At 38.9% G+C, this 26,889-nt stretch overlaps 1 long non-coding RNA gene across 9 annotated transcripts in view; it reads left to right on the plus strand.

Moving 5' to 3' along the window:
- The window catches only part of LOC144007646 (uncharacterized), a 71,497-nt gene that overhangs the window by 17,075 nt on the left and 27,533 nt on the right, over window positions 1-26,889 (plus strand). Inside the window, exon 4 of one of the 9 annotated variants that reach the window (XR_013280295.1) lies at window positions 6,830-6,918. The exons of the other annotated variants lie outside the window; for them this stretch is intronic. This is a non-coding gene — a long non-coding RNA (uncharacterized LOC144007646). Of the gene's footprint in view, window positions 1-6,829; window positions 6,919-26,889 lie in introns of those variants that run through there. 9 annotated transcript variants of the gene reach the window in all.

A 26,889-nucleotide genomic window follows, 5' to 3' on the forward strand; every position in this document is an offset into this window, starting at 1 on the left:
TCAGTTATTGTTTTTCTGGGATTTAATCCCTTTATTCTCCTCTTGAGGAGATAAAATGCATACTCAATTGAGTTGAGGTCTGGTGATTGACTTGACCAGTCTAAGACCTTCCACTCCACCCCCTGATAAAGTATTGTTAGATAAGTTTTTTGTTTTGTTTTTTGGCTCGCCTTGTTTGAGGATGCATTCTTGCGTAACCTGTCAAACAAAACGGTTTTGTAGCCTTCAGAATTTCTTGTGCTGCTACCACCAAGCGTTGCATCATCAATAAAGATTAGTGAGCCCGTTCCGGAAGCAGTCATGCAAGCCCAAGCACTGCCATTACCTCCACCATGCTTCACAGATGGGCTTGTGTTTTTTTTTGTTTTTTTTGATCATACACTAAAAACAGTTGGGTCAAAAAAATAGCACAAATTGAGTCAAAAAGTTGGGTCAAATTAAAGTAATAACCTCCAAAACAACCCAATTATCTGGCTTATTTTGTGTCATTCTTTCGACCGAACTTTCTGGGGTTAAATAACAAAAAGTTGGGTTGGCCTATTCTTGACCCAATTATTATTTTTGACCCGAGTGTTTTTAGAGTGTATGCAGATCCGTTCTTTTGCCATACTTTGGCCTTTCCATCACTTTGTTGGAGGGTAATCTTGAGGTCAGGAAATGCACGTCTATCCACATCATGTGGAAAAAAAAAAAAAAGTTCATACTAAAAAACAGCAACGCATATCAACCATCGACAATCTCTAATAACAATATTGAGGCACTTGCTAATGCAAATTAGGTTCCCCTTCATTTGACAATTAGCATAGATTTTAAACATAGAAGGCCAAAACATCCCTAATGAAAATTAAATTGCACTGATAAACTACCCACTAGAGGATGCTAGAACTGCACAAATGGAAATCAGCCTGACTTTTTTTTTTTTTTTTTAACAAATGTGTTCCTTTTAAATATTGTGAACATGACGACGACGATATTGTGAAAGATTTAATATCACGATATCACAATATTGCCCTTATTGTGACATCGCTAGTAGTCAGTGGCAGTTTTTGGCATGTGCGAATACGTGCACAAGTCAGCGTTTCAATGAAGTGAATAGTTTTTCTGTTGACATCATGAAGTGTGTATTATTACAGCTTGTATGGGGAATTTGAGCACCCTTGGTGAGACATGAGTGTCCACGCCGCCGGTGCATTAAATTTATCACCGGAGTCGTTTTAAATTGCTGGCTGGAAGACGAGATGCCAAAAAGATGTGATTAGCCATTAGCTTCAAACATAGATGCAGGGTAGCAATGTTGACTAGTCATTTCGACCCCAAGTATACAGTAGCTCAACTTTTTTTTTTTTTTTTTTTGAAAGAAGTGTTATAAAAGTCCTTTCCCCTTCACAAGTTGTGGCTCTTCTGTACATGCAGTCCACACAATCCCCCCCGGTTCATGCAAATATGCGCTCTGTCTAAAAGACCTGTCATTTTAACATTTAAAATTATTCCATAATTTCTGACTAATGCGTGACTAATAGCTTTCTTGCTCTCCATGTCTTGCAGCCTAACTTGTCCACTTCCACTTTGCTCAATTGTAGCTTATGATAGCTTGCCGTTGCCACTTCTTTCCTGTAGTTTATTAAGGGATGTGGTGAGGAGGGGGGCAGTATTGAGGGATAAAAAAGCCTTCAATTTGCCAAAGGAAGTTTTAATTGGGGCCCGTGGGACGAGAGCTCCCCGTTTTTTATTTTGCAAATTCTCTCTGCTCTTCATGGAGACGAGATCCGATTCAGCGGCCAGTGGGGAACTGGGAAATGGGATGCTGTTACAGAGACAAAGATTGACAAAAAGGATGCTGCGGTGCACATTCATAAAATGCCAGCTTGTATTCGGGAAAACAACGGTGTGTTTTATTTTTTATTTTAACCCAGCCTAAATGTCCTTTGAATTCAGTATTCTGCTGTCACTCAAGATTTCATCATGCACTTTGAAATGTCACGAAAGGCTCGGATGGGGCTAACTGGGAATGAATGTGCGCCACATGTAAATTGGATTTAAAAGACATTGGCATGAATAAATCACTGCCAACGAAGATCAGCCTTAGGAAGAGATTTTTGAAAGCACATTACCTACTCCAGCCACAGTTGCATTCTTTTTTTTGTCTTTTCATGCCAGTTCCAGCCCGTATTGAGTTTCTGTTCAAGCCGCTGTTAATGCTGGGCGGAACTCTAAAGAGATGTCGATCAAAAGTAGACGGGAAAAAAGGGAGAATTCTGGACAACAATGGTGATGGGAGTTGACCCCTCAACAAACTGACACCACAAAGCGTAATTACCTGTCATGTGCCATACGGTTTCACACTGCACACAAAAACTAAGACCCCTGTTGTTCATTAAAAGTTAAGCCAGGGTAGCCAAGGTCGCCACATTGGCTCCCGGAGGATAATTGAACAAACGCGCCTCCGCTGTGGATTCTCGCGGCAAGGATGTCTGCTGGATGAAAAGTCAAGAGTGTGAATTGGAATGCAGCTTTTGCGTGAACTGAACTGTTAATTTGACGACATGTTGCATGGGTTTGAGGTGAATCTCTATTAAAACGGGTGGGTGGGGGGGGGTCAAATGTTCTAAATCAGTGATTCACAACCAATTTTACTTCCATTAGCCCTGTTTCACATTTTGTTAGCATTGAGCTAACCAACTTTTGTCACATAGCTTAGATGAGGAATTAGAATCTTGATGTGTGACTCGTAACGTTGCAAAAAACAACGAATAAAATGACGTTGTTTGTTGTAGCTGTAGCGTGAACGGCTTCGTTTATCTGCATAACTGCATTAATTATTCTGCCCCCCAGTGGCCAGATTGTGCACAACTGGAGCGACAATGATGTGCTCCCTTATTACCAACACATTACACTTTTTGTAATGTGAAGGAGGCGGGACCTGTCATGTCTGGGGTCATGCCAGGGTTAAGTTTGACTTCATGACCTGTTAAGTTGGGTTCATGACTGTGAAGTCAAGTGTCTGTTTTGTACTGATGTAACCATCATCTGGTTTCTACTGGAAAAATGCTATGTTATGTGATGTCAGGACCTATGTGATGTCCATCTTTAAATTCACTGCCAGCCGTTTTAGAAAATTTTAAAATTTCCAATACTCGCGTGATATGACATTCAGGGGAGGAATCATTTTAGTGTTTTGAGTTACAAGCATGGTAACAGCACCAATTCATGTCTGAAGGCACCACTGTACTATGTGCTTACCTGATAGTGGCAGATGGTTACTTGTTCTTAGCGAGTGAGTAAAAGAGACTGAGCGCTAAATCTTCCAATCATCATGGAAAGCGAATGCCTAACCAATCCACGGTTCGATCCATCTTTGTTGTCCACAGGCGTTAATGTTAACCTTCGGCTGTAAGCGCACAATAGAAACAATAAATAACACCAGTGAAATGTAAACATCAATAAGAGAAGCCGTATTTCAGTTGAAAGGATAGTCTTTAAAAGATTTTCTGTTGTTGTTGTTGTTGTGCTGGAGCCAAACTTTCAACACGATACCTTTTGATACAACTTTTCTCCTGTTATGTACTGAAAAAGCCCCGAAGATATCACACACCTTGTGTCGTTGGAATCAATACATCATAAGAGTCCAGAACGCTGCCATATGTGTTCATATCTTTAATGTACAAAAGATTCCGTAATGAGCGTAAATTACAGCAAGCCTTTTAAAGAGAGGCTCTCTGCGCAGCGGATTGCAGAGGTGAGTTTATAAAAGATTCATGGCGCAGCAGAGCTTGGGTCAGCTGGGGTTTCTCCAGCCTCCCTATGTCACCGCGAGCTGCTTACCCCGGCTCGCCATGCGCAAGCGGGGAATTGTGTAGTTGAGTGTGCATCTGATTTGGTCCGCTTCAGACCACTTTTATTTGGGACAGCTTTGCTTTGGGGAAAAAATATTTTATTTTTAGATAGTTGTTGTTTGACTGTGTTTTGGTTATGGTCTTCTGGTAGGCACTATATAGTTTAATGTGCCCCAAAATGTACATTTAAGTAGATGCATACTTTTGTTCCCAGCTTATACTGTATAGGTTGTCCCTATTTTTTTATTAGTTATTAGACAACATATGATGAAGTCTATTCTACTCAACACCTTTCGTTGAAGACGGACTATCCTTTAGCATAAATAGAAAAAAAATATAAATTGGGGGTGACAAGCGATTAAATTTTTTTAATCATATTTAATTGCATGACTTCAATGCTTAACTCATGATTAATCGCATTAATGTGCAATAAAATATTTTCTCCGTTTTCATACTCGTAGCATAAAAGTGGGGGAAAAAATAAATAGAAATAAGCTTGCATTTTTAGTCATTGATACAGTAATCGCCCAATTAATAAAATTTAGTTAAAATTAAAAGATGTACTGTAAAAAAAAACAAAAAAAAAACAGTGTGATATTGATTTGTGTTGAGGTCATTTTTCTGCCCCTAGATGGCATCATTGCATTTGAAAGACATTGGTGATATCTCAGTGCATTTTTCTTTTCATAATTTTTAATCTGGAGTAACTTGTGAAATTCTGCATGTCTAAAATTATAAAATACAACTTGCCCACCTGTCTCCACAAATGATGCATTATTAAATGTATTACTGCTCAATTTTGACGTGGATCTCCCTGCTGCGTTGCGACTGGAATTCCCCCAGTACAGGCATTTCCAAGTAAGGGGCGGTCAATAACTGCACACACACAAAAAAAAAAAAAAAAAAAAAAGTGTTGTGAAAAGAACTTTGAATTAACTCCAAATGAATGCACTAATTTTGACACCCCTAATATAAATGTATTACAATTCAGCAGTTGTGTTCCCAAGCCCTGGTTTAAATCATGTTTGCTAAATAAGTGCATTCTATCAGCTTTTCTGTGACTTTCACCCCTTCCCTCCTGCCCACTGCTTGAGCATGCTATAGAGCGCTCGGCATGAGCTGTACGAATATGCCAAAAGTTGCTTGTGGGCTTTTCGAGAGAAGGGGAGGTGGTGATGGTGATGGGGGGGGGGTCTATGTGGCACCCTCCCCCCCACCTTTAGCTCATAAAGCAGCGTGTCTGACAGTGCCAATGAATATGTTACCGAGACTTTGATATGAAGAGGAACAGGCAGAGTTCCGTATCAAATCAGGTGGAAGCCATTTCCACCTGTGCCACACATTTATCATCTCATGTCATGAGACGCCAAATTGTTCTCTCCTTCTTCCTCACACTGTCAAAACAACACCTTTGGCATCGATTGGATTTCGTATATTACTATTTTTTTTTCCCATTCACCTGAGTGAATTAGAGTGGGGTTGAAAAAAAAAAAGTGACCTTGTGATGAGTTAATGTGATTCATAATAAGGTGCTCCAGTTGTAAAAGGAGTTTTATAATTGTCCTGTTTGCAGGGATTCTTTAATGATGATTTATTACAGGCATAAGACTCCCTGTCTGATTTGATGTCGGCAAAAGCAACCGCATTGGATGTTGTGTTCTGATGCAAGAAATAATCTTTACTGCTGGAGAACGGTTATTTTTAGGCAAAGACCTGGTGGCACGACAGAGAAGAAATGTCACAGGCGCGCATTTTGCTGCTGTTTTCCAGGAGAATACAATTACATCCATGTCACACTGACAGGCAAGCTTGGGGAGCATTTTTTATTTTTTTAATATACAAACACCACCTACAGTCCTCTCCAAAAGTTTTAGAACAGTTTTGGCCAAGTGCGTATTTTTCACTGCATGCAAATCATTATTTCCAAGTATTTACATTCCATGCAGTCGTTACCAAATGGAGTTGAAGAATTCAGCAGCCAGAATGTGTGAACTTGGCTTTTAATGGAGTCAAGCTTTCGGACTAAGACTTCAAAGGATGTGGGGCTTCATGCAGGGTCACAATTCTGAACAGTTGTGACAAAATTGAATTGAAAAATTCAGCTGTCAGAAGGTGTGACCTCGGGGTATAAAGGAGGGCTGTTTTCAAAAAGAAATTGCCCCTCACTGTTCCCAAACTTTTGGAGGGCAGTGTACTGCACATGTGTACAAAGAGTATAAGAAGGAGACTTAATGGTAAAAGTATTGTCTACTTGTGTTGCATGGTCGTGTGTATGTGTCTGATAGCCCTGAGGCCAGCTGAGTAGTGTCAATTTTATGCTGAAAAGCTGTGAACAGTGCCCGAGGCCTTCGTGTTTTTCTCCCCGTGCTCAAGTTCATCTGTTGTGAGCTCGCAGCCGGTCGTCTTTCTCAGCATTACTCGTGCAAGCATGCAGGACAATCTCAGTGGATGCGACTCATGTTTTTCCATTCTACACGCAGAAGTAGTAGGTGCGGGAAAAGATATTACACATGAGAATAACATGGCGTCATGTCAGAAACTATCTTCACGGTAGTCATAATTGTAATACAATTGTGTGTAGAAATTTAAATGAGTACTGCTCCAGATGAGATTCAAATTCCAGATGTGAAGTAAAGGCTCATTACAATCTATCCAAAATGCTACAGTATGATTGAAGTGTTGGCTGCACACTTAACACATTCATTGCCAGACCAGCAAAAAAGGCGTCATTTGCATCGTCTTTTTCCGTCAATGGCAGTGAATGATTTAAGAAATGTCATGTTTTTCAATGAGACACTTGTCATCAAGCGAGTTCCTTGATTCTCTTGCCACCAAAGCAAACCAAAAAGAGATGAAACCATGTGTCAAAAAAAAAAAAAAAAAAAAAAAGTGCTTTCCGATGGCTCTCTTTTTCTCAATTTGTCTCTGGAGATGAGCCTCTCCTAATGTCCTGGGCTAATCTCCTTTCTGTCCAAAACTGTGTTGTTTCTCCGCAGCGCTCTGCCCACTCCATCTCGTTGGCTTTCCGATCTCCTTCCAGACATCATTAATTCATAGGATGCAGCACAGTATACCCTCACTGAGTGATACACTTGAGACACCAGCACAGCGGAAAGTTGTACGGGGTTAGTGCTGATATTAAATCCATTTCAGCCTCCCCCTAAAATCATAAACCCAACAAAAAAAAAAATCCAATGTGTATTTTAATTAGGGCTGGGTATTGATTCCAAGGTCCTCAATCGATTCAATTTTGAGTCACAAGTTTTCAAAAATGGCCTTGAAATTTATATGTTCTGGTTAATTCATGGGGAAAAAGAGATATTAAAATAATCGATTCACCTCTTGAAAAGGAAAATCGATTCAATATTGATCAAGTTTTTTTAAACAGCCCTAATTTTACTGATTCATAATAGTATTCTATAATGTTTTAATTTCTAAGAAAATTGAGTAAATACATAAAATTTTTGCTACAATTCCATGGACATTGTGCTGTTCCTTCATTTGCGTAAAAAATAAAATAAAAATAATAATAATCCCGTTCATGGAGCAGATGGTTACAATTCCTCTGTAAACTGCAGTACTTTAATATAAACGTCTATCGTAATACTTACAACCAATCTTTATGCAATATATTCTTTTGAAAATACTTTAATTGAACTAACTTAGCAATTTTTTTAATTATAAAACCGGATTGGAATTGGCTTATTTTAAATTATTTTTTGCGATGCTATTTCCCAATCACCTGTCTGAGTTCTTTGGCCTGGTCATCATTTTTCTTCTTTTAAGAGTTTGGCCTACAAAGCAAAGCTGGACTCATTTCCACTTAACACCCTTTCAAAGTAAATGAATATCCTACCAGCATAGTGGAAGGTTTTTAAGAGCCCCGAAAGGGAGGGATTGATGTCACTTTCATTTCCCATGATGGGCAAGGGTGTGGAGTCCGATTATTACCTCTTATTATTGGCAAGGAAGTAATGCTTTGTTTGTTTATTAGTTAGCGGGACGATGCGCAAACAACTTTTATAATCCTTCCGAATTGTGAAGGGACTGGCCAAGTCAGAAGCTCCTTGATCTTTGCTGCAGATCCAATTAAAAGTCAGGATTAATTTATTATTACTGCTGCCAAATGCAGTAATATCAGTGCAATAATGTTTATTTTGATTGGTTTGTGTTTGTTGGATAGCTGGATGTACCCGTTAATGTCTATAGAACGTGATGAATACTTGTTTTTGTTTTTTTCCCCTAAATCTATGGATAATACTTTTCCTCATTGTTGGATGAAAAATGTGTCTTCTTGAAATTATGGTATGTTTTGAATGATGATTCAGCAGCCTTGGAGGTCTGCGATCAGCTGACCGTTTTACAATTTGCTGCTGATTGAAATTAATTTGACGATAACGAGAGATAAAAAATATTATGCTTTAAATCAATTCAGAAAATATTCCCATTTTTGCATTATAATTTTACCATAGTATTCTGAAATTTCTTTACAAAAATGAGTAATTTTTTTTACATCAAATCCTGAGTAATGGGCAAATTTCAGAATGCCCTTTAAGTGGTCATCAATGCGCCCTCCAGTGGACAAAACTAGCAACAGTTCTGTCCTCAAGGGCCACATCCGATCCCCAGATGGGCCAGTTGTGGCCCACAGGCTGTATGTTGAGCACCTTTCATCAATTCGTAACTACCATACTGGCAATTGGCATATAATAAATATAAACCTTCAAACTTTGAGTCACAATATAGAGGGGCGGACATGGTTAGCATGTTTGTTTAGCTAGCTTCTTAAAACTCCAGACATATTTCAAATATTCTTCAACCCCCGCACGCAAAACATTTACACTGTGAAAATATTTCCACTTTGATCCTTTTTTTTGCAATTCAAAGGCATGTGTTTTGTAGTAAACACACTACGCAGTAATGGAACATTCAAAGGCTTGGATGAAACGCAACAAACATTTGCTAGCAGTTCATGTAAAATGAGAGTTCCAAAAAAGAGCCCCAATTTGGCTCTTTTTTTTTTTTTTTTATTATGATGATTAGTTCCTCATCAGCTTATCATACACTCTGCAACACAAAACTCATTCTGGGTCACAGATTCTTTTGAACGTTGAGCATGCTAAGCTAACAAGCGAGGTCAGAGTGTGACGACGTTAGCTTGCGGTGGGGGCACGGAGCACATGTTGGTCCTCAGAGGAGCCGGATATATCCGAGGCTGACTGCGGACGGAGTCACTCTGGCAGTCGGTTTGTCTCGCTGCCACGATATTGCCGTTTGTTTAGCAAACAAAAAACTCGGGTCCCGAGTCGGACTGATGAAAATTATTTAAGGGAAACGGAATTACTGTGATTATTTTGTTGCAGTATCTGATCTTTATTTAGCGGCGTGTCTGATTATTTGAAAATGTATGTGATCTTGATCGACTGTTAAAGTGTAATGCTCCTGGATGGTTCAAACTTGTACTTTTCTCCTGTTTACAATACTACACAACTAAAAGTCAGAATTTTGAGGATGTAGAAAAAATGCCAATAAATTTCGCCATTGAGGTCAACCCTTTTACACCGACAAGCGGCTTACAGTTTGAAGTGGTTGCACCCTGGGGCGCTGCACAAGCAACCCTGACTGACGACTGCAATTCCAATAAGCTCAAGCGTGCTTCATAGCAGAAATCAGACAAAAAAAGCAGAAATGAATCACTCGCGAGTAATATTTGCCTGTATAACCTGTTTCATCTGAGGTCAATCCTTCTTCCTTACAAAAAAAAAAACTGTCAAATGTCATGCTACCTTCCACCCTCACGCCCGCAACCTCCAATGTTTATTGATTCCCTTTGTAGTCCAACTAAAGTATCATTGAGCATAGCATTGCATCTGTGTGTGTGAGTGCAGCTTCTGAAATGGAAAAGGTCTGAATCACAAACACACACACACACTCACACAAAAAGTGAGTATTTGTGTCTCAGGTGCACTGCAGGAAATGAAAAATGAAAAAAGAAACAAAGATGAAATGCGAGAAGCACTTGTCATCCTTGATAGGAAATGAATAATGTATTTTTGCAAATTTGCTGTCATATTCTGAGTGGGGGGCAGAAGACGGAAAAAAACACTCTTATATGTAGTTGTTTTTTTTTTCTTTTTCTTTTAATACTATGTCTATATGACCGAGGTACTAAAATAAAATTACACAAAATTTCACAAATTACATATCTGCTTTAGAAAGTCTATCCTGCTCTGTATTTTTGTGCTTTTTCCTATAATTCTCTCAAATTCCACAAGATGGCTCTAAATTCCAATCAAAAGCAGCTTGCCAAGCAGGTGACATGAACTTGCAGTTTTTGTGGCACAATAGCAAAATGCATATTTACTGCGGCATGATGGCCATTTTTGTGGAACATATTGATACTTTCCACAAAAATTGCCATCATGCCGCAAAAAACGAAGTCGAAAAAAACATCTTCTAGTTCTAGTAAATAAGTACATATTACTGTACAGATATTGTAATTTACTGTAAAGTGACAAATAGCTTGAAGCAAGCACATGTTTTTGTTTTTTTTTGTATTTGGAGAGGATATGTTTAAATGTTAACTCATTCACTGGCAGCCATTTTCACTGAAGCAACCCCCTTCGCTCCCGTTTTACTGGATTTTGACTGATTTTTGTAAGGCCCCCATATTGTGTTCTATTGCTATAAAAACATGGAACCGACCAAAAGAAAGATGGGAGTCTCTTCTTTCATCAGGAAAAAAAACATATTTCTGTTTCTGTTTCCGAATATAGCTAAATTTCATCATCATTCACAAATCTGCTTAGAATTGTGGGGAATCAACTTGTTTTCATAATGGCCCTGGTTGATCTCTTATACTCTGCTGCCACCTGCTGGACATTTTTGTAATTACTATCATTTTTTTTCACCCTTTCTCTGCAGTTGAGAGGCTGCATCAAAGCCTTCTGTATGCTCTAGCATAAAAAAAAGTGTAAACGTATAAATACGTCTTTGGGAGCAAATGAGTTAAGGCACAAACACAGTTGTATTAAAAAAAAAAAAGGAATATTCTCCCTGTCTATTGCAGATTTTCATCTGTATCTGGAGCATATTGCTTGCAACAAACTGGACTCTATTTAGTTGCGTGACTATTAGCCTAGTTCCACATATTTCTATTTCCACTTCTGTTATTGGCTTGTGACGGGTGCGCAGCTGCGTGATGGATGCCATCATAGCAGCAGGGCAAAGTGTCACAACTGGACAAGGACAGCAAATCGAGGACATTCCGCATTTTGTTTTGTCCAAAATACAAAGTGCAGCGTTGATACCCTTTCAGCCTTGCTGGTCCTTTCTTGTATTTTTCAGTTTATCGGCAAGACCATTTGGAAGCCTTCCAAGCAACCTTTTGTGCAAAGGAGGAATCAAGCCTTCTTGTACTGGAACACACACAGGCTGTCATTTTGTTTTGTTTTTTTTGTTTTTTGGCCTTTCCGAAAAATTGCCCTTACTAAAATTGAGAGCAGCAGTGACTGTTTGTGTTTAAATCAGAGGACAATTTGAGCAAAAGGACCACTAGTTGCTGTTTGCTCTCTGAAGTGGAGTTTTTGGATGGACCCTGCTGGCAATCTCTGGCCTAGATATTGGAGTTTCTGCCTTGGCATCTCTCTGCTGTTTTTTTTTGTTTTTTTTTCTTCTTCTTTCATAAACTCGCCGTCAAATAAACAAAACAGAATAGCTAGTGAAAACCCTGTTAACGTTCTTCAACTCCTCTGCTTTCTATTTTATTACATTTGTCCAGTCTGAAATGCTCTATATATAAAGCCCACAATTGTTCCTTCTTACACAAATGTGGTGCAAAACCTTCACGTTTTTGATTGCTTTGCTAAAGCGCACACATGAAATGTTTTCCAGCTTTACTACATATACGGCAGATCAAATCAAGTTCATTGTATAAATCTAATATACTCAGGCGAAGAAGTGGCACTAAAACAGGCCAAAGATTTCAGAGGGGGTGAGGCAGAGCAACAGACAAGAGTGAAGAAATTGTCGTTTTTAAATTCAAATCTTGACAGAGTCCCCAAAAGTCCAAATCACTGATCACTGATTGATCAGTTCATGTGATGGGCGAGAGTCAGAGAAGGGTTCGAGATATCATCTATTAAAAATGTATTTTGGAGCCATATGTGGCTGATGGCCCAATGTTGTTAGCCATGGAATGCATATTAAAAAAAAAAGTAGGGCTGCACGATATTGGAAAAACATGCGAGATGCGATATAATTGCTGAACATAGCGATATCGATATTATTGCGATATTTAACATGTACCTAAAGAAATGACATTTTTATTACCTAATGAAAGAAAAATTTTTCATGTGGCAAAATAAGCAACCTTGATGTAATCTTAGTTAATTAATTGTAATTATGTCTTGATAATTTTCAACTATTGAATGGCGATGCACATTTTAGTTAGCATGTGACTGGTCAAATTCATATAAAAAGCATAAATTTCCATATAAAACTTATTGCATGCCTTTGCGATATGCATATTGCAAGGGCCAATATCGCGATATCGATATTTTTTCGATATATTGTGCAGCCCTAAAAAAAAAAAGACAACTTTTCTAAAATAACAAAGGGAAAAAAAAAGTGAAATGGAAGAAAATAATGAAATAATCCAGTAATCAAAATAGCAGCGATGAATGAATTAATCCAAAGAAATCTGATGTCTAACAAGACGGCAGAGACGATATCTCCTGGGACCAAAACAAAGGGCGCGTAATGAAAAACGTAATGACACGAAATTGACCGAATCGCTGTTTGCACAAATGTAAAAAAACGTTTTCATGCTTATGAAGCACACATCAAAGTCCGATATGTGATGCAATTCAAATTGATGCATAATATTGATTTGCTGCGAGTCCTCAAGGACGAGCTTATAGACTTGATTGGACTGATTGGTTCCAGGAAAACAGAAAATAGTCAAAGGCATGTTCCTCCTATCTGCTTCGTCAAAGCAGTCGGTTTACATTAAAATTGAATCAATGCCAAATGTGGCACACAATGCTAAATCACATGCATATAGACATGAGGGGGAAAAAAATGGTTGTCTGTAGTTTTGTCCTTCAAATATAGAAAAACAGATCCATATCTGTTAATGCACAATTACTAAATGTTTTGAAACAGAATACTGCTTATGAGGTCTCCTGCATCCTTTCAGGTTGTTCTTTTCTTGATAGCGGAAGGTCGTTTGTCAGTGTTTCACATGTCAACGTTCTCCTTTTATCTTCCGTTGTATGGTGATGTCCCATCCATAGCGTTTGTGTGTATAAGTGTACGCGCGTATGCGAGCAGCGGCATTGTGCATAACCGCTCTTAAAGGCCTTATTTCACGGCTGGCTTCATCGCGCCGCCAAAGTCTCATTCGCACCATACAACATTTATTTTCCTTAGTCTGCTTCTTACAGCATAGACAAATTTCTCTTCATATCTAGCTCAAGCATATGAGCTCATGTTCACGCTGCCAACTAGATGCTTTTGAATAGATTTTTTTTTTAACACATGGTGGGATTTTATTTTTTATGCCATCATTTAAGGCTAACAGCTTAATTGTTTACATATGCAAATTTTCGGTAAATAAAACTTAAGACTGGTGGAGGCTGCGTTATTTCATCAGTTCTACTCGGGGGGGGGGGGGGCATCCATCCATTTTCTTGACCGCTTATTCCTCAAAGGGTCGTGGGGGTGCTGGAGCCTATCCCAGTTGGCTTCAGGAAGTAGGCGGGTTACACCTTGAACTGTTTGCCAGCCAATCGCAGGGCACACAGAGACGAACAACCACTCACACTCACAAGCACACTTAGGGACAATTCAGAGCACCCAATTAACTACTAAGCATGTCTTTGGAATGTGGGAGGAGACCGGAGTACCCGGAGAAGACCCACGCGGGCACGGTGAGATCATGCAAACTCCACCCAGGAAGGCTGAAGCCTGGACTCGCATACACTTCCTAATCAGATCTATGACAAATATACCATTAAATATGGACAAGATAAATGTTATTTTGTTATATCCCCCGTTTGTCAGAAAAGAAGTCGAGATTTACTCAATGGAGTAAATGTGTGGCCGCCATTGCACATTTCTGATTTAAGGTCGGCTTAGGTTTTTATGCTCTAGCATAAAAACAAAAAAAAACGTATAAATACGTCTTTAGGACACTTAAACTCATTCACTGCCAGTCATTATAGAAAATTTTTACATTTCCAATACTCACGTGATATTACATTCAATAATTATATATAAACCGAATCTACCAAATAACAGAATAGACTCCCTACTTTTTGTCCCGTCCCATTCTTTTATAATTGACAGCAGAAAAATGTAGGTTTGCCAAAATACAGCCATTTCTCCCATGGACTCTGAAACTGTGTTTATTTCCTATAAAATGGGGCAATGATGTCATCTACCGGTGGTTGGGCATCAGTAAAGTTGTTTCCAAGTTTGATATTTACAGTGGAGCATGCTCAGATTCGCCCCCATTTAGCACCGCTCTAAAAAATACAATTGACAAGTATACTTGTCAAAGGCAGTGAATGAGTTAAAACATTAAAAAAAAAAAAAAAAAACGGATTTACACGTTATTGGGAGCAAATGAGTTAAAAGTAAAAACTTTAAAGTATGTCAAGGCTGTACTATTAGATATAGTGTGGGGAAAACTGCAAATGTGTCCAAAAATAAACCAAGCTCAGCACCAGTTGGTGATAAAAGATGCCAAAGGAAAGGCCAGCCTTATTAATAAAATCGTCTTCCATTAGCCTGCAGCTCATTGATTTCATTTCACCTCGGTTGCATGGAGTGCTTCCCGTGCTCACGTGTGTTTGACCTTGAAATGTGGAACCAATGTTCACAAGAAAGGTCACGCTGAGAAGGTTATGTATTCCCTTTCCGTGTGTTCACTGCAGGGTAGGAAAGGATGACGACTGCACGGAACAAAACAAGTCGGGAATGTTATTTTCTACTGTCTCAGAATCTTGAAACATGAGTTTTAAATAGAAGGAAATGCGTATTTTGAAAGCATGTTTACAATCAGCATCTTTTGAGACTAGGTCCGATATAATTTATTTGCCAAGGTTTCTAGTTGCACTCGTGCTTTTTGGGGAGGTCTGGCAAGCCATCAGGTGTGTGCACTTTCCAATCAGTTGAACAAATTTAATTTCGCCTTGAAACACTAATTTAACAGAGTGCGACTTCTTGTCCTCAGTTGTTTTTATTGAAGTTGCTTGCATAGGGTAAACGCTTTAAACTGAAAGAAAATACATCCACAAAAGATGATTTGAAACGATTTTCAATACGTGGAATTACGATTTAGTTCGATTATGGTGCGGCTCAGTTTGACGGTGTATGATGTGATGACTTTTTTCGGTTATAATTTAACATGCATTTGAATGATCTTGTCAGTACTGTAAAACTGATTTCCTTTTAAGATATATTTCTCCAATAAAAGACTATTCGATACGTATCTTGATACATTTCAAAGTGGAATGATTCCATTTGGTTCTGTGCACTCGCATCCTTAAGAACATTTTCCGCTTCAAACCAGTTTTTGTGACGCCCCTATTTAAGATGTTTAAATTTCTTGGCATTTATCTTGCATGAGAGAATTGCTTGTCAGTCTACTAATAAATTGGCAAACTTTATTTTAGTAGTGTACTTGTAAGCTGTCAAAAACCAATTCTCCGTTTATGGGTAAAACTGTAAAATGTCGGATTTCTTTTTACACGTCATTTCCACCTTGACTGAGTGAAATTTCTCACATTATGGGAGCCATTAGGAATATTCAGACTCCACAGTGTGGGCATGTAACTTCTCCCAAGTCACATAAAAGCCATTTTAATTTGTTCTCCATCAGTATTATAAGCTTCAATCACAGAGCCGACCTTAAAATGATGATGAAACATCTGCGACAAGGTGAGATGATGTTGCAGCAAGAGTATTTTAGGTAGTAGAAGCTGGGCTGGTTTCTTGGCACATTGTGAGCTGTAGTGAGTGATGCCCTGTTAAAGGTTAAGGGCTACGCAGAGAGCCATCACACTCTGAAGAAGGCTAACCTTTGCTTTTCCTCATTGATTTGGCCTCCTAAAGGGCCCACATTGATTCGGCTTGCGCGCCTTCTAAAATCGGTGACTTTTTTTTTTTTTCTTCTTCTTCTTCTTCTTCTTCTTCTGTAAACAGAGCTGGGTTGAAAAAGCAGAATCCAATTCTGGAGCACAAAAAAATCTGACGTTCTTCTGATATCTTATTATTTATTTATTTATTATTTTTTTTTAATGATGGGGAAGAAGGTGGTAAATGAGGTGGGGAGTTATGACACACTAAAATGAAAGCTTAGTTTATTATGCTGGAAATAATTGCTTATTAGTACTGTATGGTCTTAAAAAGTAAATATTCCAAAGTATATCTTTTAATTTTTTTTTCTGAAATGGACTGGAAACTTGCCTGGTGATGGAAAACTGTACTTGCGCGTGCTTGAGTGAACTTGAGCTGTTTTGGCAAATCATTAGCCGAATGCTTTGGCTCTACTTCAAAGAGAGTTGGGAGGAAATCTGAGAGGAATCTGTTATCCAATTTCACAGGCAGTCAAAAAAAAAAAAAAAAAAAAAAAAGAACCCTCTTGGGATGTCAAGTGTCTTAATCTCCTTGTCCCACTCGGTCCAAACGCCTCTTGTCCATTTGGAGTCCCATCAAACATGGCGGTTGCTCCAGAGCCACTCGAGCAGAAGCCGATCCAAGGATGGCTCGTCCACAATCACCTTTTTGGTGTGGGTCGCCATATTTCTCTGATCACTTGACTAGATACGATTGTCGGAAGGAGCACCTCTAATTTGCCTTTTTTTTTTTTATTTTTTTTTTTTTTTTAACTCTTTCACTCCCACCCATTTTGACTGAAACAATCGTGGCTGTTTGACTGGATTGGAATTGATTTTGCAAGGCCCACAGAATATTATGTTCTAGTGCTATAAAAACATGGACACCTAGAAAGAAAGATTAGACTCTCTTGTCATCAGGAAAAAAAGAAAAAAAAACACTGGGGAAAAAAAAGCTTGTTGGAACATGGCTGATCTCTTATACTCTTCTGCCACTTGATGGCCGTTTTTTTGTAATACTTCCATTGCTTTAAGCGACTTCTTCAGGTCAGAAACTATATTAAAGCCTTCTGTTTGCTATAGCATTAAAAAACATTTAAAAAAAACAAACAAAAAAAACCGTATAAATATGTTTTTGGTTGTGAATGAGAAAGTACTGTATTAAAAACGTATTTATACGTTTTTGGGATTGAATGAGTTAATCTTGTTTGTTACGGTACTTCATTTTCCCAGCTCTCTTATGCGTCTCAGCTGTAAATTGTTTAACTTAATATTTCCAGCAATTTCTCTGTTGACTGAAAGTGTTTGCATAATCATTCATAGCAAAGCATTTATTGGAAAGGAAACATTAATGCTTCAAAATGTGATCACGACTCGGAGCTGCAATCAGCCTGCTGCTTTCTGTCTTCAGTCACAAAACAGAAATAAATCATGTGCGTAAAAGGAAGTGTCTCTTTTGTTATTGAGTTGCGGCATAGCGCCGGTAACGGGAAATGAAGTGCATATGAAGCACTGACGGTCTTTTGTGTCGACAATAACGGTAAATTCGAGGACACAAGAACTCTTTCAGCGTCACATTTTACAAGCTAAAGGCTCATTCTTCATTTTGATTTCCATTTGGTGACACTTTTTTGTTGTCCTTCTACTTTCAAAAAGTGAATAAAGGAATTTCTGGTGTTTTTAAAAAAATTTTTTTTTTAATTACCTTAGTTTGTATTCTGCACAAAAACAATTCCAAGCATACCAAAATGTCCCAACAAACCATGTGACGTCTCTTGTTTATCTCATTGGTCACAAGAATGTCAACAGGAAGACGTTTGGCTGGATGGCATCGCATGTGACCCTCGGTCTTTTTTGTTAGTTGGGCTCTGGTTCTCGTCGATCACCGTGTGAACGCTGCCAAGACCAAATTCTTCGACTCGTGTCGAAACGATAGCGGAAAGTTAGAAGAAACTCACAAAACTACAGTACTGTGTAATTGTTAAGATCAGCACAGGAATCCGGAGTGCCTCTGCTTGGCGTTTCTCTGTCTGCGCTCTTCAGGGAACTTGCAGGGCTTTTTATCTTTCATCTAGAAGCTCTTGGTGGCATCTCAGCTGGTAATAAATAGCTCCTTACAAAACAAGCTTCTGCAACCTAGCAGGCGACTTTTTTTTTTTCTTTCCTTTTTTTGTTTTGACTATTTACTTGTTTGGTTGGCTGTGGGGAAATTCCTGTATGAACAGCAAGTGAACCTGGATCAAATGTGTGATGTAAAATTGCCCAATTAGCGGTAATCTTATCTGCAAAAGCAGTGGTGTACTATTGTACGTGTAGTTGATTTTTCAAGTGTCTGTAGTCTGCCCACTTTTGTCAAAATAGGCTTTGTGACTTTTGTCAACCTCTGGATGAAATGGAGCTAAAGTTAATAACGGTTGAGGTCTTGGGGAAGGCAACAGATTCAGAAAAGCAAAATGTTTGCAATCATTGGCTTTATTTACCGGAATTGTTGGATGTTGTTGGCTACAAGGATAATTTGTGGCAAATGTGCCAGCCTTCAAAAAGGATTCAAGAATTCACAGTGATCTGGAAAATTCATAAGCTGGATGTTTTATTAGCTACATTAAATTTTTTATTTTTTTATTTTTTTTTAACTCTTGTTGCATCAGTTACTAGCGGTTTTGGTATCAAATTACTTACATTTATTTTATACTCTTAGGAATTTAGTTTGATAGTTAGATTTTTAACCGATACTTGTGTAGGGTACTAACACTGGTTTGGTGTGAAAAAACAAAATTGTAACTGAAAAATATTAAACACTCAATTGTGGACACATTTTTTTTTTTTTTTTTTTTTTTTTTTTTAAGTGCTAGATTGAATGTAGTGTTAATTTAACATAAGTTATTTTGCGTTTACTTATTTATTTATTTTTCTGTCACGTATTTGCTTCTATACACAGTACAATGTGTGAGTACTCGGTGTTCATCAGTGTAGATTTTTAACACTGGCTTGGTGTTAAAGTAACACTGGAAAATGTTAAATTAACACTTAAAAAACACTTTTAAAAAAGTGCTCATACTAAAAAAACAAAACAATATTGTGCTTTTGTACATAACAACAACACATATAAACTACCTTCAATCTCTAATAACACAATATTGAGGCACTTAATCGCTAATGCAAGCCCACATTGAGTTCCTCCACATATTGACTCGCTTCAAAGAATTTTACAATTCCCTTCATCTGACAGTGTATTTTAAACATAAAAGGGCCAAAACATACCGAATGAAAATTAAACTGCACTAAAAAACTAGCCACCAGAGGTTGCTATAACTGCACAAATGGAAATCAACCTGACCTTTTTTTTTTTTTTTTTTAACAGATGTGTAGCTTTTAAATATCGTGAACATGACGACGGCGATATTGTGGCAGTTTTAATATCACGATATTGCCGGTATCGTTCCATCCCTAGTCAGTACTTGTGCTACCATTACTGAAAAATAATCCTGGCTATTGGAGAAAACAGCAATTTGTGTTTGGACTTTGCTGAGCGTCTGGCAGAACCGAAAAAAAAGTGTGCAGGTGCACCGGCAGGTGTGTGCGTGCACGTGCGCACGCCATTGTTTTAGGCTATCAGGAAGTTTGCATTTCCCGTGTTACAATTAGACAGCGGCAGGTGGTCTGATTTATTTGACAGGGGGGGGGGAACAAAAAAAAAAAACACGTCCCACATGGTTGATGTGAATTCACGGTAATGTTGACTAACACGGTGATAAAAGAAAACGCTTCTCGGGAAATGTTGCGTCAAGGCGAGCAGGAAAAGTCATGGCACTTGAGCGCAGTGGATGCCCGTGAACACGTTGCAGCAGGGATCAAAGAAGGCATCATCGCTTCTCTTTGCTTAGGCATCCTTATTTATTTATATATCGAAGGCTTCTCACCGCCAAGGCTGCGCTTTGCTTTCATGATACAATCAACGGCAAGCTCAGTCTCCGGCTGTGTTTTTGCGAGAGTAGCAGAGAGCGTTAACAGCGTGAACACAATCCCTCATAGATGTCATTAGGAGCTACAGCTCATCTTTCTGCATTGCAGTACACTAAATAATAAACAAAGTCTAAAAAGAATCAATACAGGGTGTTTTATAATGAATCCAAGGTTGGTCAAATGCACGTATCTATCTACTACGGTGTCGTCTAGGCTCAGCGGGAGTCCACTAATGTGGCTGGGGTCACTTGCTCTCATAAATTATACAAAAGGAGGGAGTGATTTAAAAAAAAAACTTTTAATTGGTTAGTTTGGTGGAAATTTTAACATGCACAATGTTTTTGTCCGTCGTTTAGCTGCACTAGGCTCTGTTTGATCTTCAACATTTTACCACTACCACTTTAATTGGTTTGCAACTTTCGTCAAACCCTATTACGCAACATGCCTCGGTAGAATAGTGAAGTGCGTCACAAATATGAATCCAGCATATGTTTCTCTTCAACTAGCAGCTCCCGTCTAAAAACACTCCAAAGGCTTATCTTTTAATGTCGGCTGGGTTTATGTTTGAAGTTTGACGTCCGTAGCCTACTTGCGGTTGTAGGTGAGTGCTGATATTCTCTGCCAGTAAATATCACAATTGAATTGCTTTAATCACCGACTCGCTTGATCAACTCAGTAAAATTTTTGTTGGCATTTGTTACGCAAGATTATTCTGGTTAGAGATCTGAGCTTCATGCTTGTACATCAATGTTGGAATACTACATAAGACTCTCTCTCTCTCTCAAAAAAAAAAAAGAACAAATAAAAACCAATGTATCAGTGTCAATTTTAAATGTGATTATTTTGTGGCAGTCTCATTTACATTAGTATTAGTGCATGTGCCCAAACGAGCATTTGAGCCAATGGTTTTGAGCAATGGTCCTTAATGTTGTTGGTGCTGAACCTGAAAAATAAAACAATTCAAGACATAGGTATAGGGGGCTACTCGTCAACAAAGAGTTGTGTTCTTGTATTCTCGATCTCCATGGAGCTTAAAGGGATCGTTCGGATTTTTTGACATGAATCTCTATTTCATCCTCACCTCCAGTGTGTGCGATAAGCACTGACTTACCCTTGACAGTGTTCTGTGAGACGAGTTCTGGTCCGGTGTTGGACGAGAAGAAAATAGTCCGGCGAGTTGGCGTTTTTCTTCTAAAAACAATTTGTGTTCAAAAGAGTGACACATTTTTATTTTTTATTTTTTCTCCAGGAGAGAGTATTGTGGTGCAAATGTATCACTCTTTTGAACACAAATTGTTTTTGAAGAAAAACGCTTTATTTAGGTGACCCCAGCCAACTAGCTGGACTATTTTCTTCTAGTCCAACACCGGACCAGAACTCGTCTCACAGAACACCGTCAAGGGTAAGTCACTGTTGATCGCACACACTGGAGGTGAGGATGAAATAGAGATTCATGTCAAGAAATCCGAACTATCCCTTTTGTGTCGCTAGATAGCTAGTTGTGCTGGACTAGAATTATTCATCTTGGCATTGGAAATCGTGTAGTTGGTGTGCTGAACTCTATATTTTTAGAACACTTTGAAACAACCAGTGTTTTCCTAAGCTGGAACCCAGGGACACAAGATACAATGAAAACTACAGAAGCACCATAATTGAACCCTGGGGAACACCATACATTCTGTTATACATGTGAGTTTATTGTACATATTCGTCCGGCCCCATGTTTTTTTTTTTTTTTTATTGTTTTTTTTCCTGCTCAACATTGTTAGTATGATAGGATTACAATGATAATCACATGATGTACCATCACAACATTCACAAGTCCCCTGCAGGTTAAGAACCTCTGGTTCTCAAATGCTTTGTGGAGATGTTTCTTACCACGCTTTTTTAGGACTGATTGATTTTTATCACTGCTTAAATACAGCCAGTGTGCACGTGTACATGGTGCGTGGTAACAAATCTCCAGTGTCTATAAAATCCCCATGTATGGTGACCACAACTTGAGTATATGTGCACACTCTTGTGTCAGAAGTGGGTATTCTTGTAATTCAGCACTTTGATTGGCTCATTACACATCATAAGTCTTTGGTATTGCGTGATTAAGATGACTTTGACGCCCGACGCTACAGTGCTGCTGAATTAAACGTGAAGCCAAGTGATTTAATGGAAAAATGCCCAATAGCAGAAAAGTGCTACATTTTCCTACTTTGTGTGGCTCATTTCATCTCTGATTCTCCAATAGCCGAGGAAGCGCTGACCTATTTGCTGCTCTTTGTCCCGTCACAAGTAACATTACCGGTCGAGTGTGCTCCTGATTTATGTCATTGCGCTTTTCAAAGGGATTTGATTGCTTTCTTTTCCAGCAATCGGCTGTTTATTTGCCTGAAATAACACATTGAGGAACGGTTGTGGCTGTGATAAACTGTCAATCTGAAAACAAACTATAGTTTGGAAGTGGACGAAAGAAAACCTTTTATGAGTCGTTTTAGACAGAAGGCTTGGTTGACCCAGCATTGGAAATGACCGAATGAGTGAGATGTTAACAGAAATGTGCACAATAATGCCACAGTATGGAATCAACTGTTAGCAAAGCCCTTCTCCCTTTTGGTCTTTAATCCTGTCTTTAAACCAACTGAAGCACAGTAGTACCTGTACATAAATTGTTTTAGCAATAACCACATAATTCCCATCTGTGGCTATTGTTCATGAAATTGTGTTGAGAAATGTTGTACGTGTTCAAAAAGTAGCAAAACGGCAACGCTGCATGGAATAGAACAAGCAAATTTCTCTGCTTTGTGAGGTATGACGTGCAGATTTCTTACTTTCAAGTGTTGACATTTTAATGCCCCAAATAAGGAACAGATTTTTGATGAGAAAAATGTTAGTTCTAAGTTACTAAATCTGCAATCATGACTTCCAGTAACTTCTTGTTGATTGCAGCAAAATGGACAAAAATGATGAAATGAGTTAGGCCCACCATCTTTTTTTGCACATTCTTGTGAACTTCCCGATCCACATGTAGTTATATTAGAAACTCAATATTGAGTTCTAAATTTCTCTTGCTGAAGAAAAAAGCAATTGAAGTGAAAGTGGTGCTTCTCAATTCTTTTTGGTGACACCCATACTTGTATGAAGAGATTTCCCCCTCCATCATTTCCACAAATGATGAAACTCAAAGTCAACATGTTTCTTCCCTGACTCACAAAATGTAATTTCCAAATTCATATTAATACTGAAATGTGGCATGCGTGGTGATCTTATTCTGGATTGGTTCGGCACAAACTCTACCCCACATTTTAAATTCAAGTAAAATGTATGAAGATTGAAAGATTCTGCCTCCAGGATGTGTTGCAACTGCCCCAGCGTTAACACTAACAGTGCAATAAGAAGATACATTGGAAGTGAAGAAAATACATCAGCGTTCTCATCCATATTTCTGCAAATTATCGGCAATATGGGGCTAGCGTTCATATCATGGGAAACAGCCGAGATTGCACTCACTTCAGACGCTTAAAATGGCCTCTGCACCGAGCACGCCTCATTGAGTGGACAATTGTCTCCCATTCGGGAGATGTAATTGTGAGCTTGAGAATGCACTTTGGACCCGAAAAACGAGCCAATGTAAATTGTCCTGTTCTTTGTCGTTCACTTCTGTTAGATCAAATGACACACTACTCACTGTACAAATATCAGAAGACTGAGCTTCAAGTGTCTCTTAGATCAGGATGGGCAACTTTAATGATCGCAAGGGCCACATTTTTCACAGGAAAACTGCCTCTTTTTCAAAGTCAGTGCGGATAAGCAGTTCAACACGGATTAATGGAATAGAAGTTATTATACTAATGAATGATTTTGAGCACTTGGACTACAACTTGGTGTCCCTCTCTTCAGAGATTTAAAAGCTCCAGTCTCAGTTCATGATGTAACCTCACCTTGGCAAAAGTGCTCCGATTGGAGCCTTGCCTATAAAATAGAACTTATGTCGTGCAAAAACAAATGCGACTCTTCCTTGATGATACAAAATAGAGGAAGGTAAAAGCTAAGTAAGACCGATTTTTATTCATATCGCTCATGGGCAAAGGAGGAAGTGTGACAATACTCTTTAATGTGCATTAGACCACACAGCAGTTTAATTTATTGACACTTCTGGATCAGGGTGCATTACTGCGGATTTGCGTGTGGGGGAAGTCGTTTATCTGCACGAATTTGGGTCGAACATCCTACGCTGGTGCTGAAATGTCTTGCCCAATCTAATTGTAGTCATTACCAAACTAACACGATCAGATTCGTCAGAAACCTACGAAAGGAAAGACCGTCACAACATGTGACAAAGGAATCCTTCCTTTGCATGGGTCTTGGCTATGTCATTAAGAATGAATGAGAGGGACCACAGTCAACAGAATTGAACATGCACGGAAGTGACAGCTTCGAGGATAGATGTAGAATAAGAAGCAACACAACCTCGGCTTGAATGCACACACTGTTGCATTGATAATCGCCCATTGTTTGTGGCCAGACCAATGCTGAGTCTATGAAAGTGGAAATGAATAGAGATGGAATTACCGTCATTCTAAAGACCTGTTTCATGGCTAGTTGTTTTGAATGGAATAACAGACTTGTAGAACTGACTTGATTGCCATTGTAGTGCACAACGGAATTGTATATTTTCTCTAAGCTCTGGAATCGGCATTTCTTGGATCCACTTCAAGCTAGGGGGACCAGACATCCTGGATTAACCCGTGACAGTCTTGATTTTTGTCCCACTTTAGTGCAGGTTCAGTCAGCAACAGCGTTGCCAGGTGGGAAATATAGTATTATCCTACCATAGACTCAAAATTATAGTATTTTTATGAAAATTATCGTACACCTGTCATATCCAAAATGATTTGCGACAGTTAACTCATTCACTGCCACTGACGGAAAATGACGTCAAATGATGCATTGTTTGCTGGTCTGGCAATGAATGTGTTAATAACTTAAAAAACAAAAATCAAAGTGGCCCTTGCAGCTTTCTATTTTTCTGTATGTGGCCCTCAGAGGAAAAAGTTTGGACACCCCTGCTGTACATTATATCAACAATTTATAATTGCTTCATTGATTTTTACCATGCTTAACTCATTCACTGCCATTGACGGAAAAAAGACGTCAAATGATGCATTTTTTTGCTGGTCTGGCAATGAATGTGTTAAATATAGTCCTTCTTGTGTTTATAAGCGCTCGCCACTCACAGGCACTCAAGGCTTCATTGCAGGTTAACATCACTGATCTGTATATATATTACTGGATAGGTGGTTTGAGTCTTGCGCGATTTCCTGTTTGGGAGCGTCTCCTGTGGGCGGGCACTTAACTTTCAGCCAATCAATGCATGGACGTCTCTCGTTTATCTTGCTCAGCAAAGCGCGATTGGCTGGTATTGTGTCACATGAGAACACAAATTAAAAAAATGGTAGTTTCATCTTTCCAAAATCTAATCCAAAATGGTCAAATTATCGTACATTTGCCATTTTTTGGGATTGTTGATTGTACATCGTACAGAGGGTTAAATTATCAAATACGATAATTAGCGTACACCTGGCAACACTGGTCAGCAAGCTAATTGTTTGGAACACGCTTGTCAATCACACAGTTGTCATAGCGATTCAAACGATAGACCAAAGAAAAAGGAGATTAACACATTCATTGCCCGACCAGCAAAAAAATGCATCATTTGACGTCTTTTTTTCCGTCAATGGCAGTGAATGAGTTAACTGTTAAATTCCTTTCTGTATATTTTCACATTCTCATTGATTCATGAGTAGGCATGTACTTGTCATAATGGAACTAGAACTACGTCCTGCGTCTGTGTTTTAACAATTCTGGGAAATGTCCTACTAGCTTAATGCTGCAGTCATATCCAACGTTTTCTGGCGGCATATTTCTGTTAAGATGTGGGACTGGTGTGATGTAAACAGCACAGCTGGGTCCAAGCAAATAAGATGTGACAATGGTGAGTGCATTGATTTTAGTGCTCTTGAACTGTCAACCAAGATCATTTAGCAGTAGCTAAATAACCCCATCCTATTGAATTGCGATTACATTTGTTCCTGGTGACAATTTGATTTTCAGCGACATTGCAGTGCCACAAATTTGCTTGTAAAAGATGTTTCAAAGGACGTGCTAGCCAGTTGATCACTGCTAACACAATAAGGATTTTGAGAGATTCATCCAGGGTTTGTGACTATGTGGTTAATAAGCCTCCAAATGCTGGCTCATTATGCTCTGATGTCTTTTTATTGGCCTCACAAATCAAAAGGAGAAGTATCCGATTAGTCTCGGCGGTGTAAAGCACAATGAGGCAAACAATTGATACGAGATGACACTTTGTGCTAACTTTGATGGGCACGCAGATCACAATCTTGAATTGTTCCCATGTTGTGACTGTTGAGTACAACTTGACCTTTACCACTTCTTTTTACTGGCGAGATCACGTTATCTTATGTCTGGCGAGGAATCGCTTGGCTTGCACGACTGTGACAATAGATGCATTATGGCTTGTATTGATTTTTAGTGCTCATGTTACAGCATCATTTTTGGTTGGCCTTATCTCCCAAACAGCACTCTGGCACTTAGTTTATCAGCGAGTGAGTAAATATTGCTTACCCAGTCAGAAATGTACTTTTTTTTTTTTTGACTACACAGCTGATGCGGTAGCCTGATTTGATATGTATGAGTGTGTGTTTATGTGCGAGCAAAGTGCTGCTTTCTGCCTTTTTATCACATAAGAACTCAACCTCTGTCCTCCAAACGCGTCTCTTGGGGTGATTCATGGGACATTGTGTGATCGCGCTTGATCGGCTTACCAAAGAGGACAAAAGACGTAGTGCAGCAGAGGTCAATGTTGCATTGTCACCTCCTATGGGCATGCTGGAAAAGGTTCAGAATGATGAAAAGCCAAGTAACACCCGCGGGCCAGCCTCTGAACGGTGCCTCCA

This window comes from Festucalex cinctus, chromosome 19 (genome assembly GCF_051991245.1).
Source record: "Festucalex cinctus isolate MCC-2025b chromosome 19, RoL_Fcin_1.0, whole genome shotgun sequence".
In the NCBI taxonomy this organism is placed as follows: domain Eukaryota; kingdom Metazoa; phylum Chordata; class Actinopteri; order Syngnathiformes; family Syngnathidae; genus Festucalex; species Festucalex cinctus.